Raw genomic sequence first — 15,181 nt, 5'->3', positions numbered from 1 at the left:
TCACAAAAACGTAAGACCCGATGCAAAAAAAAAAAAGTGTGCACACAAAAGTGAGAACACAAAAAAGTGTACTCATGGTCCTCCTCCAAAGAGAAAAGACCCCTGCCCTGATCCTCCTTGGCATAAGGCTCCTGATGGACTCACTGGTCCACCTGGCCAAAATCAGACGGACCCCTTTCTTCGGAAGGCCTGCGGAAACAGACCAACCCCAAGTACTGCTGTTCACAGACGCTCTCCATTCAATCTGACAGAACTTGAGCTATTCTGCAAAGAAGAATGGGCAAAAATGACATATCCAAAAAGACTTGCAGCTGTAATTGCAGTGAAAGGTGGTTCTATAAAGTATTGACCCAGGGGGGCTGAATACAAATGCACACCACACTTTTCACATATTTATTTGTAAAAAAAATTAAAAACCATTTATCACTTTCCTTCCACTTCACAATTATGTGCCACTTTGTGTTGGTCTATCACATAAAATGCAAATAAAATACATTTACGTTTTTAGTTGTAACATGACAAAAAATTGGCGAATGATATAGACAGAGGAATCCCAAATCCAAATACTGGTGGTGACACAGGTGCTCCAGTCCACACGTGCTTAAAGAGGAAGTAAACCCTTCCAAACAACTTGGACCTACAGGTAATCCTAGATTAAGGCTTACCTGTAGGTCCAAGCAATATCTCCTAAACCTATATGGTTTAGGAGATATTTGCCCGAAAATGGGCACCGCTGTCTACGGCGCATGCGCCGTAGACAGCGGCGCGCAGGCGCACTAAATGCGGCAAATCCATGAATGGATTTGCCTAATTTGTCGACTCCCGTGCGCATGCGCGGGAGTGACGTCATCGCGGCTTCGCCGAGTGGCAGCGGCGGAGCTGCGAGACGCGACTCCCGTGCGCATGCGCGGGAGTGACGTCATTGCGGCTTCGCCGCTGTGATTCGTCGGAGCTGCGAGACGCCACCAGCAACATGGATGCGGCGGACTACAGGGATCAGCGGCGACTTCGCTGGCTCCTGTGTCAGGTAAGTGACACATAATGAGCTACTATGCGATGCATAGTAGTCCATTATGCTTTACCTTTGCAGGGAAAAAAAGAGGAAGTAAACCCATCAGGGTTTACTTCCTCTTTAATTACAGTCCACAAGTGCTCCAAGTGATCCCTTGTCTGTGATCCCCATATATAATAATAAATTGACACTTACCGGAAACACCAAACAAGGTCTAGCCACGCATTAGTGGGCAACACTCCCCACTGTGGGTATGCAGGTAACACTTCCTTAACAGCACCTGTATGTTAGATGTGTCATCCAATAGATCACCCGATAATGTGGCCGTTATTCATTAACCAGGCATGTGTATAAAAAACTAACACAATCGCTCATTGCACAATTTCCAAGCACAAGAAAGTCATTAAAAGAACAGTATTTACTCACAAGTAAAATGAATACATCAGGCATTCAGAAATCATCCTCTAACCCGACGTACATTTGGTCCCAATAGACTTCATCTCAGGGGCATTGGAGATTAATAATTTTTGCAATCAAATTTAAAAAAGTGTATTTTTTCCTAAAAAATTGCGTTTGGAAAAAATTTGCAAATACCATGTGACAAAAAACATATGTTTGGGGGGAAAACTAATTTTCTAGCAAAAAATACAGATTTTTTACACGTAAGCAAAAGAGTGTAAACATTTTTTTTTTTTTTTAAATGCCTGGAGCTGAAGTGATTAAAAATCCAGATTTTCAGATAAACTCGAGAATTTGTGCATTTGACAATGACACGCTCATCTGCGATTGAGGTAACAATCTTAAAGCGGGAGTCCACCGGGACTCCGCGTTTTTTTTTTTTTTTTAAAAGCCAGCAGCTACAAATACTGCAGCTGCTGACTTTTAAAATAGTGACACTTACCTGTCCAGCGCGCCCGCGATGTCGGCACCCGAAGCCGATCGCTAGGTCGTCTGTCGGGTCCTGCCGCCGCCATCTTGGGTATGGGAATCAGGAAATGGAGCCTTTCGGCTTCATTTCCCAGTTCCCTACTGCGCATGCGCGAGCCGCGCGGCGCAATCCGGACGGTCCCCGCTGCCTCTGGGAACTGTGTGTTTCCCAGCAGGCAGCGGGGCACTTGCGCAAAGGGGCGGGCAGTTGCGGAAAGGGGCGTAATCTACGCCCCTTTCCGCAGACAGCTATCCCGGAAGTGGGTGCAGTTACCTGGATTATCCAGGTAACTGCACCCCCCTCCCCCCTGAAAGGTGCCAATTGTGGCGCCGGAGGGGGGGGGATTCCAATGAGCGGAGGTCCATTTTAGGGTGGACCTCCGCTTTAAAAACAATACTGCATAAATGCTGCATTTTTTTGCAGAACTGGATCAAACTAAAAAAATAAAAAGGAACGTCTGGAAAACAATTTTAACAAGACTCGTGGCCACTCACTAAAATTAGAAAAAAAAAGAAAGTTTAACTTAAACTACGTAGAGGGTTCTTCACTGTAAGAGCGGCAAGGTTGTGGAATTCCCTTCCACAGGTGGTGGTCTCAGCAGGGAGCATCGCTAGTTTCAAGAAACTATTCGATAAGCACCTGAATGACCGCAACATACAGGGATATACAATGTAATACTGACATATAATCACACACATAGGTTGGACTTGATGGACTTGTGTCTTTTTTCAACCTCACCTACTATGTAACTATGTAACTATATTTACTGCATAGAAGTGCAAGAATTGAGATGTTGCATCACACTAATACCGATAACTGATGCTATATCAGCAGTTCTCTTTCCATTCGATGATCTCACCAGATTGAGTCACATTGTCACATTCAACTTATGGAATGGCTTTTGTGTTTGCCTTGCAAGCTTGATATTTCTGTATTGGTTGGGTTACAGTAGGTTGAACCAAATGTCAGTTATTTTTTTATTTCTCAGTAGTGACTTGGAAATTCCCAGTATGCCCAGCTGCTGATCATTATGGCAGGAAAGGAAGGGGGTAGAATTTGTCACTCTTCATTGCAGAATAAGGAGGAGGAGAGAACAGTAAAAATAAACTCTGGTTTGGAAATTCCACCACTGGGTCCTCAAGAAATACAAAAAGCCAGTGAGCGATTTAAAGTGTTAATCTACTTTTATTGAGGAAAAAAACATCCCCCTCTGGGTGATCTATGTACATTACAAGGGTTTTAACAAACCTTTTATTATTCTGAAGAAATCCCTCCCTGTGTGTTTGTCTGTGTCCATGTTGGAAAGTGAGCCTAATGGCAATAGTTTCATAATCATCAATCAGCTGCTGCAACTGCAGGGCTCTAATGAGGAACGCTGCTGGGCTTGCATCCCTTTAGATGTGATTTCCTACTGGGAGTATCTCACCAAAAATTACATTTTTGTTGCAGGGGATGCCTGATATCTGACTTGTATCTTAGTGAAGACTTCTGAGAAAATCAGTAAGCCAATCACACAAGCATGAAATTAACCACTTGCTTACTGGACACTTAAACCCCCTTCCTGCCCAGACCACTTTTCAGCTTTCAGCGCTGTCACTCTTTGATCGACAATTGCGCGGTCATGCAACACTGTACCCAGGTGACATTTTTTATCATTTTTTTTCGCACAAATAGAGCTTTCTTTTGGTGGTATTTGATCACCACTGCATTTTTAATTTTTTGTTAAAATACCGAAAATTTTGAAAAACAAAAACAGTTTTATATTTTCTTATACAATTTTGCAAACAGGTAATTTTTTCTCCTTCATTGATGTATGCTGATTAGGTTGGCTGCACTGATAGGCACTGATAGGCTGAACCGATGGGCATTAATAGGTGGCACTGATGGGCACCAATAGGCTGCACTGATAAGGCGGTACTGATGGACGCTGATAGGTGGCACTGGTGGGCACTGATGAGGCGGCACTGGTGGGCCCTGATAGCTGCCACTGATTGGCACCACTGGTGGGTATTGTTAGGTAGCACTGATTGGTGGAGCTGATATGCACTGGTGGGCACTGGCAGGTGGCACTGTTATATACTGGTGGGCACTGGGAGGCGGCACTGGTGGGCACAGGTGGCCACCTGGCTGTGCCTCTTCTGCTTCGGGACCGATGTTCCTTTCACAGAAGCCAGTGATTTGCTATTTTTTCTCTTCATACTGTCAGCGTGAGGAGAAACCGATCTTCTGTTTCAGCTGACGTAAGGGGCTAGTATCAGCCCCTTACTCTGATCTGTGATCACCCGAGTCTCATTGATTCACTGATCACAGAGCACGCCACGCACACCTCACAGGGGTGCGTGCAAAGGGGAGGATGTCTATTGATGGCCTCCCGGCAATGTAGGTGCATTCTGTAGCTGTCATTTGACAATAGCACAGACGGAAAAGGGTTAATCACATTCTGTGTACAGAGCACCTCCAGGTAGCCATATTGCATTGCATTTTCAGAAAATGACAGAGCTTCAAATTGAAAAGGAGTTTAGTACACTTTAACAATCCAGTGTTCACCCATGAATAAAATATCATATCTGGCTGCTAGTTCTTAAAGCTGAACTCCAGACAACTTTCGTTTAAATATATTTCCCAAAAGCCACAAAAGGATATGCACTGTGAGCGCACATACTACAAGACAACTGCGAGCAAAGTATTTGGTTCAACGTATAGCATCCTTTAGTGTCAGAGTAGGTAAAAACATAGTGACTGAGGGCAAGTCTGACTCAGGAAATCTGGGTCAGGGTTTACTGGAGTTCAGGGCTGGATGACTTATGCAGGCAGCTTGCTGGTGCCTCCCCCTGGTTCTGAAATGTTGGAAAATGTTCTGGAAGATGGAGGGCAAAGGCTAGGAGGGTTGTCCCACACACTCAGGAAAGCTTGGCCAATCCCCAGGCAGCGGGCCGGCAGGGTGGTCAGGCCAGCCCCTAAGTATGAATTAGTCGTGCTGGCAGGGGAGTCGGGTGTAAGATGGAGAAGGAGTGCTGAGGAGACTGTAGGTGGGGCTTGAGGCAAACCCCCTATTCTGGGAGTGGGGGGGTGCTCTACCTATGGCTGAGGCTCAGGTGTTGCCTCAAAGAATCCTACCACAAAACCAGTTGGAGGAAATCTTTCCTGAGAGGCAGCGGGAGCAAGGAGGACAGTGAGTTTTACAGCACGGTGCAGGGATTTACAAGGGAAGAGGCTGCCACATGTAGCAGGTCTCTCTGGAAGACAGTGGTGTATTTAAATCTTCCCTACCCTTCCCTGGGAGATCTCCAGAGCAGTCGGGTAGACTAGTGAAGCGACAGTTAAGTGGACTGGTGAAGAGGCAGCCAGGTGGGCTAGCATTTCCTGTAGTGCTAGAGCTGCGACCAGTGTCTACAAGGGAGTTGGAGGTACTCCAGGATGCAGTTCTCAACACATTGTGCTACTCTCTAAGGGACTAAGAGCCTACCCTGGGCCAAATCATTTGGTGGAGTGGGGATTATGGTGTGTGGTTGTTCATCAGGGGTTGGGCTTGGCCCCTTAGTTCAAGTGAGGGGAAATCTTAAGGCATCAGCACACCAAAACATTTTGGACAATTTCATGCTCCCAACTTTGTGGGAACTGTTTGGGAATGTCCCCTTCCTATTCCAACCTGACTGAGCACCAGTACACAAAAAAAGGTCCATAAAGACATGGATGAGCGAATGTTTGGGTGGAGAAACCTGACTGGCCTGCACAGAGTCCGGACCTCAACGCAATGTAACACCTTTGGGATGAATTAGAGTGGAGACTGCGAGCCAGACCTTCCCGTCAAACATCAGTGCCTGACCTCACAAATGCACTTCTGGAAAAATGGTCAAACATTCCCATAGATACACTCTTAAACCTTGTGGACAGCTTTCTCAAAAGGGTGGAAGTGGTTATAGCTGCAAAGGGAGGGTCAACTCAATATTGAACCCTATGGACTAAGACTAGTATGCTAATAAAGTTCATGTGTGGGTAAAGGCAGGGGTCACAATACTTTGGGCAATATAGGGTACATACAGTTAAGTCCGTATATATTTTAACATAGGCACAATTTCAGATATTTACCAAAACATATTCGAGCTATAGTTATATAATGGATATGGGCTGAATGTGCACACTCTCAGGTTTAATTTTAGGGTTTGTACATCCAAATCGGAGGAAGGTTTTAGTAATTATATTATATTATAGTTATTAAGAATAGCCATCCCCCTTTTTCAAGGGGCCAAAAGTTAGTGGATAATTGAATCAAAAGCTTTTTCATGGCCAAGTGTGGGCTACTCCATTATTTCTTCATCAATTAAGCAGGTAAAAGGTCTGGAGTTGATTCTAAGTGTGGTATTTGCAACTGGAATCTATTGCTGTGAATCTACATCATGCTGCGTTCAAAGGAGCTGTCCATGCAAATAAAACAGGCCATTGTACGGCTTCTAAAGAAAAAAAAAATCATCAGAAAGATAGCAGCAACATTAGGAGTGGTCAAATCAACAGTTTGGTAAATTCTGAGGAAAGAAGATCGCACTGGTGTGCACAGCCACATAAAAAGGCCTGGACGTCCATGGAAGACAACAGTGGTTTATGATTGCAGGATCCTCTCCATGGTAAAGAAAAACCCCTTCACAACATGCAGACAAGTGAAGAACACTCTCCAGGAGGTGGACGTATCATTGTCAAAGTCTACAATCAAGAGAAGACTTAACAAGAGCAAATACCACAAGGTGCAAACCATTCATAAGCCTGAAGAATAGAAAAGCCAGATTAGACTGCCAAAAAAATCTAAGAAAGCCAGACCAGTTCTGGAAAAGCATTCTATGGACAGAGGAAACTAAGATTAATCTGTACCGGAATGACGGGAAGAAAAAAGTGTGGAGGAGGCTTGGAACAGCTCATGATCCAAAGCACACAACCTTATCTGTAAAACATGGTGAAAGCAGTGTGATGGCATGGGCATGCATGGTTTCCAGTGGCACTGGGTCATTGGTGTTTATTGATGATGTGACAGAAGCCAGAAGCAGCCGGATGAATTCTGCAGTGTTTAGAGATATCAGCCTGTCAGCCCAGATTCAGCCAAATGCAGCAAAGTTAATTGGACGGCACTTCACAGTACAGATGTACAATGATCCAAAACACACTGCAAAAGAAACCCAGGAGCTTTTGAAGAAAAAGTAGTAGAATATTCTGCAATGGCCAAGTCAATCACCTGATCTCAACCCAATGGTTGCGGTTCCTAAAATTTGTAATTGATATGTATGCTCAACCCCTTGAATTAAAGCCGAAAGTCTGCACTTCAAATTAATTTGGATTGTTTGGTTTTAATTTTATTCTGGTGGCATACAGAGCCAAAATTATGAAAGTTGTACCTGTGTCCAAATATATATGGACCTAACCGTACATTGAACAATGCTTGCAGTGGTGTTCCTCAGAGATCACTAGTAAGCCTGATTATTTTTAATTCTTCTTCTTTATAACCAGATGGATAATTAATATTGTACATTTTGCTGATAACACGTTCTACAGTTATATAGGATAATTACAATTCAGCAGAATAATTACAAACTACTTTGAAATAACGGGTGATTAGGTGGCAGAAAACACTTTTTACTGTATTTATACATGTTTGGTTCTGAATCGGCATGTTCTTCTGAGTGCCAGTCTTCAGGCCTCTTTATTGTCTGGCAGGAGGCAGGCGGCTGTCATCCTAGCACTCAGAGATTGAAAGGTGGGGCATAAAATGTCCCCCCACCCCACCACCTCTGGGATCGTGGCAAACTATGGAAGTTGCTAGAAGCCGTTAAAGAAAAAAAAAATTGAAATGTAAATACTTACCAGTGATTGGTTAACGAGTTGACAGTTATCCAAAAACACGAGCTGTTACCTATAAAAAGAGAAAGGATGCATTATTAGATGGGCAGTCGGCAGGGAGAATCAGAAGACAACACGTCCCACCCGTCGTGGCTCTTTTTATGAGGTTTGTCCATTTCTCTGAAGCATAATTGAAAGTGGTAGCTTGAGCTTCAATAGCTGAGCTATATGGTTATACTGTATATAAAATGTTAATACTTATGTTATGAGCATTGTTTACCTAATTCATTATTTACATTTTTTATGTTGATATAGTACATTTATTTTTTATTTAATACCTATAATAAAGGGCCATGGTCTATACAATCCACAGGTTTGAGTTTATTATTTATTAATGTTAATAAGTTCTGCCTATGATCCCATGGCTTGGCACTGTAAGCCGAGCTGCATTTGCGCAGCTCAGCCTATAGAGCCGCAGGAGATGGTAAGCAGGCACTTAGGGGCATTTTATTGCAGAAGAGACATGCACTGACATGCACAGCAATGTCCGCTGGCCGCCCGTGATCACTCCACGGAGAGCCAGAATGGGGATCTGTCAATGTAAACAAACAGATCCCCGTTCTGCCAGGGAAGTACAGAGTGATCGTCAGTTCCTAGTGATTAGGAACAGAGATCTCTCTCTACTCCAATCAGCCTCCTCCCCCCACAGTTAGAAACACCTCCCAGGAAACACATTTAACCCCTTGATCCCCCCCAGTGTTCACCCCCTTCCCTGCCAGTGTCATATATACAGTATTCAGTGCATTTTTTATAGCACTGATCGCTGGTCCCAAAAAAGTGTCAATGGTGTCTGACCTGTCCGCTGCACTGTCAAAGTCCCACTAATAATCGCAGATCGCTGCCATTACTAGTAAAAAAAAAAACAATTATAATAAAAATTACTTAAATCTATCCCCTATTTTGTATACACTATAACTTTTGCACAAACCAATCAATATATGCTTATTGCGATTTTTTTACCAAAAATATATAGAAGAATACAGCCGGAACTGATGAAGAAATGTTGAGGATATTTATTATAGCAAAAAGTAAAAATATAGTTTGTTTTTTCTTAATTGTCGGTCCTTTTTTGTTTATATCGCAAAAAATAAAAACCGCAGAGGTGATCAAATACCACCAAAAGCTCTGTGGGAAAAAAAGTATGTAAATTTTGTTCGAGTACAGCATCGCATGACCGCGCAATTATTAGTTAAATCGACGCAGTGCCGTATCGCAAAAAATGGCCCAGTCATTAAAGGATAAAATCTTTTGGCGCTAAGGTGGTTAAATCAGGGGTTGACAAATTTGCTTGGAATCTAGGAGCCAGCTAAAAAAGTTAGGAGCCAGGTCCATGACGGCGATCTGGACCTGTCCCTGGCCTGACATGGAGACGAGTGAGGGGAAGATAGCAGCGCCGTCGCCGCCCCCCGTCTCCAAGTCATTGCCCATAGCTCTTAGAGGGACATTTTTAAATTGCATTTTAGTGTAAATATGAGATGTGAGGTCTCTCTGACCCCAGATCTCATATATAAAAGAGGACCTGTCATACTTTTTTCTATTACAAGGGATTTTTACATTCCTTGTAATAGGAATAAAAGTGACACACATTTTTTTTTTTTTTTAAAAAGAACAGTGAAAAAAATAAAAATAAAAGTTAAAATAAGAAAAAAAAATTGTTTTAAATGCACCTTGTCAAGCTTGCGTGCAGAAGCGAACGCATATATGAAAGCGGTGTTCAAACCACACATGTGAGGTATTGCTGCGATCGGTAGAGTAAGAGCAATAATTCTAGCCCCAGACCTCCTCTGTAACTCAAAACGTGCAACCTGAAGAATTTTTTAAACGTCGCCTATGGAGATTTTAAAGGGTAAAAGTTTGTCGCCATTCCATGAGCGGGCGCAATTTTGAAGCGTGACATGTTGGGTATCGATTTACTCGGCGTAACATTATATTTCACAATATAAAAAAAAAAATTGGGCTAACTTTACTGTTGTCTTTTTTTTTATTAAATAAAAATTTTTTCCCCAAAAAAAGTGCGCTTGTAAGTCCGCTGTGCAAATATGGTGTGACAGACAGTATTGCAACGACCACCATTTTACTCTCTAGGGTGTTAGAATAAATAATAAAAAAAAAAATTATATATATATATAAATATAATATAATATAATATAATATATATATATATATATATATATATATATATATATATATATATATATATATATATATATTTTTTTTTTTTTTGTTTAGGGGTTCTAAGTAAAGGGATGGAGAAAGACTGGCCCATTAGCATTGTTGGTTGTAATTCCAACGGCCACCACAAGAGGGCGCCAGATTCCAGAAGGAACCATAGGATCACAGAAGGCCTCAAAGCCGGGGGCTCAATTACCGGCCGCCTGCGGCGCGGCCCGACGCGATCGCGCGGCCCGACGCGATCGCGCGGGGGGGGTCCACGGAGACGGGATACCCCCAGCTATGCTGCCCCAGGCGCAAGGTCGCTGATTCTAGTCGCCAATGCGACCTGGCGACCGTCTTTTGTCGAGCACTGGGTTAAATATTGACTGCCTTCGTTTTTAATAGGAGTTTTGTAATTTTTTTAGGTTATCAGTAAAAAAAGTGCTCTGTCAATAAATGTCTTATGTTTTGTCAGTAAAAAAATGCAGAGGGAGGTTGGCAACCCTGATTCTGGTCCTGCCCACAGGCTACACTGAATTTACAAGTTTGGTTTGCTATTCTGTGTAGTGACATAGAGGTCATGGAATGGAACCAGGGTTGCCAACTACCAGAACATTTACTGACAGTTTGTAAAAATCTGTGATTTTTTTTAGGCCCCTTTCACACTGGGGCGGTGCGGGCGCCGGTGGTAAAATTGCACTATTTACAGTTTTACCGTAGTTTTAGCAGCGGTATATTGAAATTAATGGGGAAGCGCGGCTATACCAGTGGTTTTAACCCTTTCTCAGCCGCTAGCAGGGGGGTAAAACTGCCCCGCAGGCGGCTGAGAAAGGGTTAAAACCACTGGTATAGCCGCGCTGCCCCATTCATTTCAATGGGCAGGAGCAGTATAAACACTGCTCCAAAGATGCTGCTATAAGGACTTTTTTTAGCGTCCTGCCAGCGCACCGCTCCAGTGTGAAAGCCCTCGACCGCTGCAGTGTGAGGTGTGGCTCTTTCGGGGCGCTTTGCAGGCTCTATTTTTAGCAATGTAGCGCTTGCAAAGCGCCTCAATGTGAAAGGGGTCTTACAACTTCCAGTAAATATCAGGGGCTGATAATTTCATGCTGTATTGACTTTTTAAGTGTAAATCAAGCATATGACTTTGTTATAGGTATTGTCAGTGTTTCCAAATCATGTTTATACTGTACAAATATTCATTGTGTTCATTTTCAATAGGAGTTCTGTAATTTCTCAGGTTGCCAGTAAAAACTGTGCTCCGCCAGTAAATTTCCTATGTTTTGTCAGTAAACAATGCTGCCGGAGGTGGGCAACCCTGCATGGAACCATGGCATAGGGTGGGAAAATGGACATCCAGTGCTCCCGAAAGGGTTAAATACTAAATATTCTTATGGTGTTATAACAGCTTTTCTATTGCAAGAACAGTTTCTTTGCATTTTTTCAGCCCGCCAATATCGCTTTATAAGAGATTGTAAAAATAAAACGTGATCTGTAAAAAGCCTTAGTGAAGCCTACACTGGGAATATTGCATCAGCATTGCTGTACCATTAAATAAATGTACAGAAGTTCACAGACCAGCTGGCTGATTTCTCTACGCTCATGCTTGAATGAATATTTCAATGATACATTCCTGTACATACTCAGACTTTTCTTGCTCTGAAAGCAGGCTGTATGTTTTCTTTAGACCTGCTGTTTTGCTTGGCCCATGTTCTTAGTGAGATGGTCATTTCAGTTTTGTTTTTTTTCATATAAAGTATTGGCATGGCATAGGCATGTCTTGGTGCACTTTATCAGAACAGAAGGCACAAAAGCATCATAGGGACACACACTGGAAACTAGCTCTGTATCGTACTTTTTTTTCATCAGGAACGTGGAGGAACGCAGTTCCGGCACCTCCAGCACTCAATGTATTTAATGGCAAGAGGTGCAGCGGTGTACTGGAAAGTCCATTGATGGTGGCTGCTGGGGGACCTATTGTTGAGGAAGGGGTATATTGTTGTTGGGAGGTCTTATATTGCTTGGATGGATCTTCTGTTGGGGGATGGGGTCTATTGTTGCTGGGGGGGGGGTCTTATGTTGCTGGGAGGGTTCTACTGGTGAGGGATGGTTCTTTTGTTGCTGGCTGCTGGGGTGCCTATTAATGCTGGCTGTTGGGAGGTCTATTGTTGCTGGTAGGGGCCTATTGCTCATGGGGTAGATCTGTTGTCGTATTTTGTTGCAGGGGGTTAATTTTTGCTGGGGAGGGGGGGTCTGTTGTTGCTGGGGGGCCTGTTGCTCCTGGGGAATCTATTGTTGCTCGCTGCATGGGGATTTATTCGGCTTTTTTTTATTATCCTTAACAAATTCCATACAGCTTTCTTAGAACCAAAAAATTATACTTGGATCTGTTTTCTCTAAAAAAGGGTGTTATGTGGGAGGTGGGTAAGGGGTGGAACCAAGGGACAGTGCTCAGAGGTGGGTAGGGGAGGAGACAAAGGGTGACTTGGAAGAGGCGAGCGCCTGCACCTATTCTCTGAGATAAAAAGCCCTGATTGTAGGCATTGAACATCTGTGTGTGATCAGCATTGGTGTGCGCAGACTATTACATTAGGGTGTGTACCCCAAAGCACAAACATTTTAAAATGTATTAAAACGTAGAGGGTGTCAGTCGGGCAATGGATGGTGTCAGTAGGGCAGAAATTGGTGTCAGTTGGGCAGTGGGCACTCACACCTCACACCTCACACACCCCCTGCGCACGCCTATAGTGAACAGCTAGAAAAGGATCATAAACATTCAGGCCCACTATGCAAGCTTACTGAAGGAATGGAACCCTATTCTTGTTCATCAGAGTTCGTACAATCTAACTGTATGTGTATGTTTCTTTATACAGAACAATACCTCCCAACTTTCTGAGATGGCAACGAGGGATACCTATTAGCAAAAATATGTAATATAGGACACATCCCCTTCCACGCCCCCTTAAAGGAGAATTATACAAAAAAAAAAAAATGGTTTAACCCACAAGTGCTTTACTTTTATCACTACTATTCTTTTATACTGGCCTTCGAAATTTACAAGCGCAGCAATTTAGAATTTGGATGAAAGTTTTAGCACTGAAAAACACTTATTGAAAGATAAAAAGTGCATTTTATATGCAACTCTCTACCGCATTTATCAGTGTATAACATGCATTTTTTTCCCCTTAAAATCAGGGGCAAATTGTGGGTGCGTGTTGTACCTCGATCCCCTGACGATTGTGAGCCTCTCGGCTGTTTGAAAGCCGCCAAGAGCGTCCGAAAGCCACCGAGAACGCCCGAGAATGGCCGAAAGCCGCTGAGAACTATCGAGCGCTGCCGAGATACACAGGACATCTGGCTCTGTATCTCGGCAGAGCCATTTTTAACCACTGAAGGACCGCCACATGGCAATGTACGTCGGTGCAATGGCACCGACAGGCACAAGCACGTACATGTACGTGTTCGCCTTCCAGCGGGTGGGGTTCCGATTAGACCCCCTCCCGCTGGATGCGGCGGTCCGTTTCGCTGCAGGAGCGATCCGGGATGAGGGGATGGCCGTTGGTTTCTGGCCATCCCCTCTCGATCGCTCCTGGCGAATGAGAAGCTTCCCCCGCTGTGTATAGTAAACACAGGCAGGGAGGAAGTGATGTCATTCTCCTCGGGGCGGTCTTTTTGACCGGACTACGAGGAGAAAACTGAAAGTAAGTGTGCACCAACACTACACTAACATGTAGGCACACATAGGCACACATAGCGCTGGGTATAGATAGGCTAGATAGAATGCATTAAGGTGAAAAAACATTTACCTTTACAACCCCTTTAAACTTCCCTCCTAAAAGTTTTTTTCCTTAAAATTCCCTCCTAAACTTGGGGTGCGTGTTATACGCCGATAAATACGGTAGATCAGACCAAAATGAGGGACAAATGAGGGGGAAAGAGGGGCTTTGTTCCAAATCAGGGGCAGTTTTTCTAAATCAGGGACAATTGGGAGCTATGGGTAACACACACACATATTTCTATAATGACTACTTCACAGTGAAAAGTCTATCTACGGAGGAATGTGAATAGATACATATCAGTCCCACAAGCCCCAGGTTATAGAAGGTCTACCCGGAAAGCCGAGAATTTTAATTTTTATATGAAACTAGATTGTAGTCATTTAAATTTCACAGTGATCCTATCGTTTTACATGAGAATGTCCGACATTTTAATTCATTACTTTCTATTTAATATTGTATAGCTGGCCAAACAATAAAACCATTTTGTGTTGTGTAATAATAGCAGTTCCTGCTTTGGGACTGAAGGCAAAGGAACGTTTTGCCCTTTTTATGGTTTAGTCCTTGATGAGCAGAATAAAGTCCAAGCTTCTATGGATGATATCCTCCCATATACACATCACGTTGAGTAAACACGCAGTGATAAAATACGTGCTGCTACACACGGTAGCGTTCAATGCATGAAGTAATGTGCTGGGGCCCCATTCATTTTAAATGATACCCCAATGGGTCTACAAAGAGTGCCTGCATTGCAGCGCACCATGTGCACACAGCTACTTCTCTTTACCATACACCAGGGCTGTCCAATTCCATTTCATCAATGGCCACATTAGCAATATAGTTGCCCTCAGAGTCCCCCCACCATAAGAAGTTGTGTCCCCAACCATCCCTTACATTACAGTGCACCCCATCCCTATCTTTTGCTGCTGATTGGAAGAAGCTGGGGGTGGAGCTGGGAAGCAGAAAGTGCAGGATCTGGAGGAGAACCAGAGGAGAGGTGGAGTCAGCTGAATGCTGAGACCAGGGGAGGCGGAGACGAGGGGGTGTTGCGGCTGCACAGAGAGGTGAGGGATCTGTAGAAGGAGTTTTGTCGTCCTCTCTGCTGCTGACTGTTGAGACAGAATGAAGAATGAAGGTGGAGACGGGGTAGAATTCAGAATCTGTAGGAGGAGGAGTTCTGTCCTCCTCTCTGCTGTTGACTGTTGAGACAGGATGGGGGCGGAGAATAGGGAGTGTTGCAGCTGCACAGAGGTGAAGGATCTGTAGGAGGAGTTCTGTCCTCCTCTCTGCTGCTGGCTGTTGAGACAGGATGGGGGCAGAAACGAGGGGGTGTTGCAGCTGAACAGAGGTGAAGGATCTGTAGGAGGAGTTTTGTCCTCCTCTCTGCTGCTGGCTGTTGAGACAGGATGGGGCGGAGACAAGGGGGTGTTG

The 15,181-nt window shown here is 43.8% G+C and overlaps 1 protein-coding gene across 2 annotated transcripts in view; it reads right to left on the bottom strand.

Moving 5' to 3' along the window:
• The window catches only part of LOC143934249 (interleukin-18-like), an 85,203-nt gene that overhangs the window by 51,922 nt on the left and 18,100 nt on the right, over window positions 1-15,181 (bottom strand). The window contains exon 2 of one of the 2 annotated variants that reach the window (XM_077457700.1): window positions 7,788-7,836. The gene's annotated coding sequence lies outside the window, so the exon portion shown is untranslated. Of the gene's footprint in view, window positions 1-1,207; window positions 1,314-7,787; window positions 7,837-15,181 lie in introns of those variants that run through there. The other variant, XM_077457701.1, reaches the window with a different exon arrangement.

This window comes from Lithobates pipiens, unplaced genomic scaffold, assembly GCF_037356315.1.
Source record: "Lithobates pipiens isolate NorthernLeopardFrog02 unplaced genomic scaffold, aLitPip1_a1.2 Scaffold_27, whole genome shotgun sequence".
NCBI lineage: Eukaryota > Metazoa > Chordata > Amphibia > Anura > Ranidae > Lithobates > Lithobates pipiens.
The sequence above is the reverse complement of the archived record's forward strand: the minus strand, read 5'-3'. Positions and strand labels throughout refer to the sequence as shown.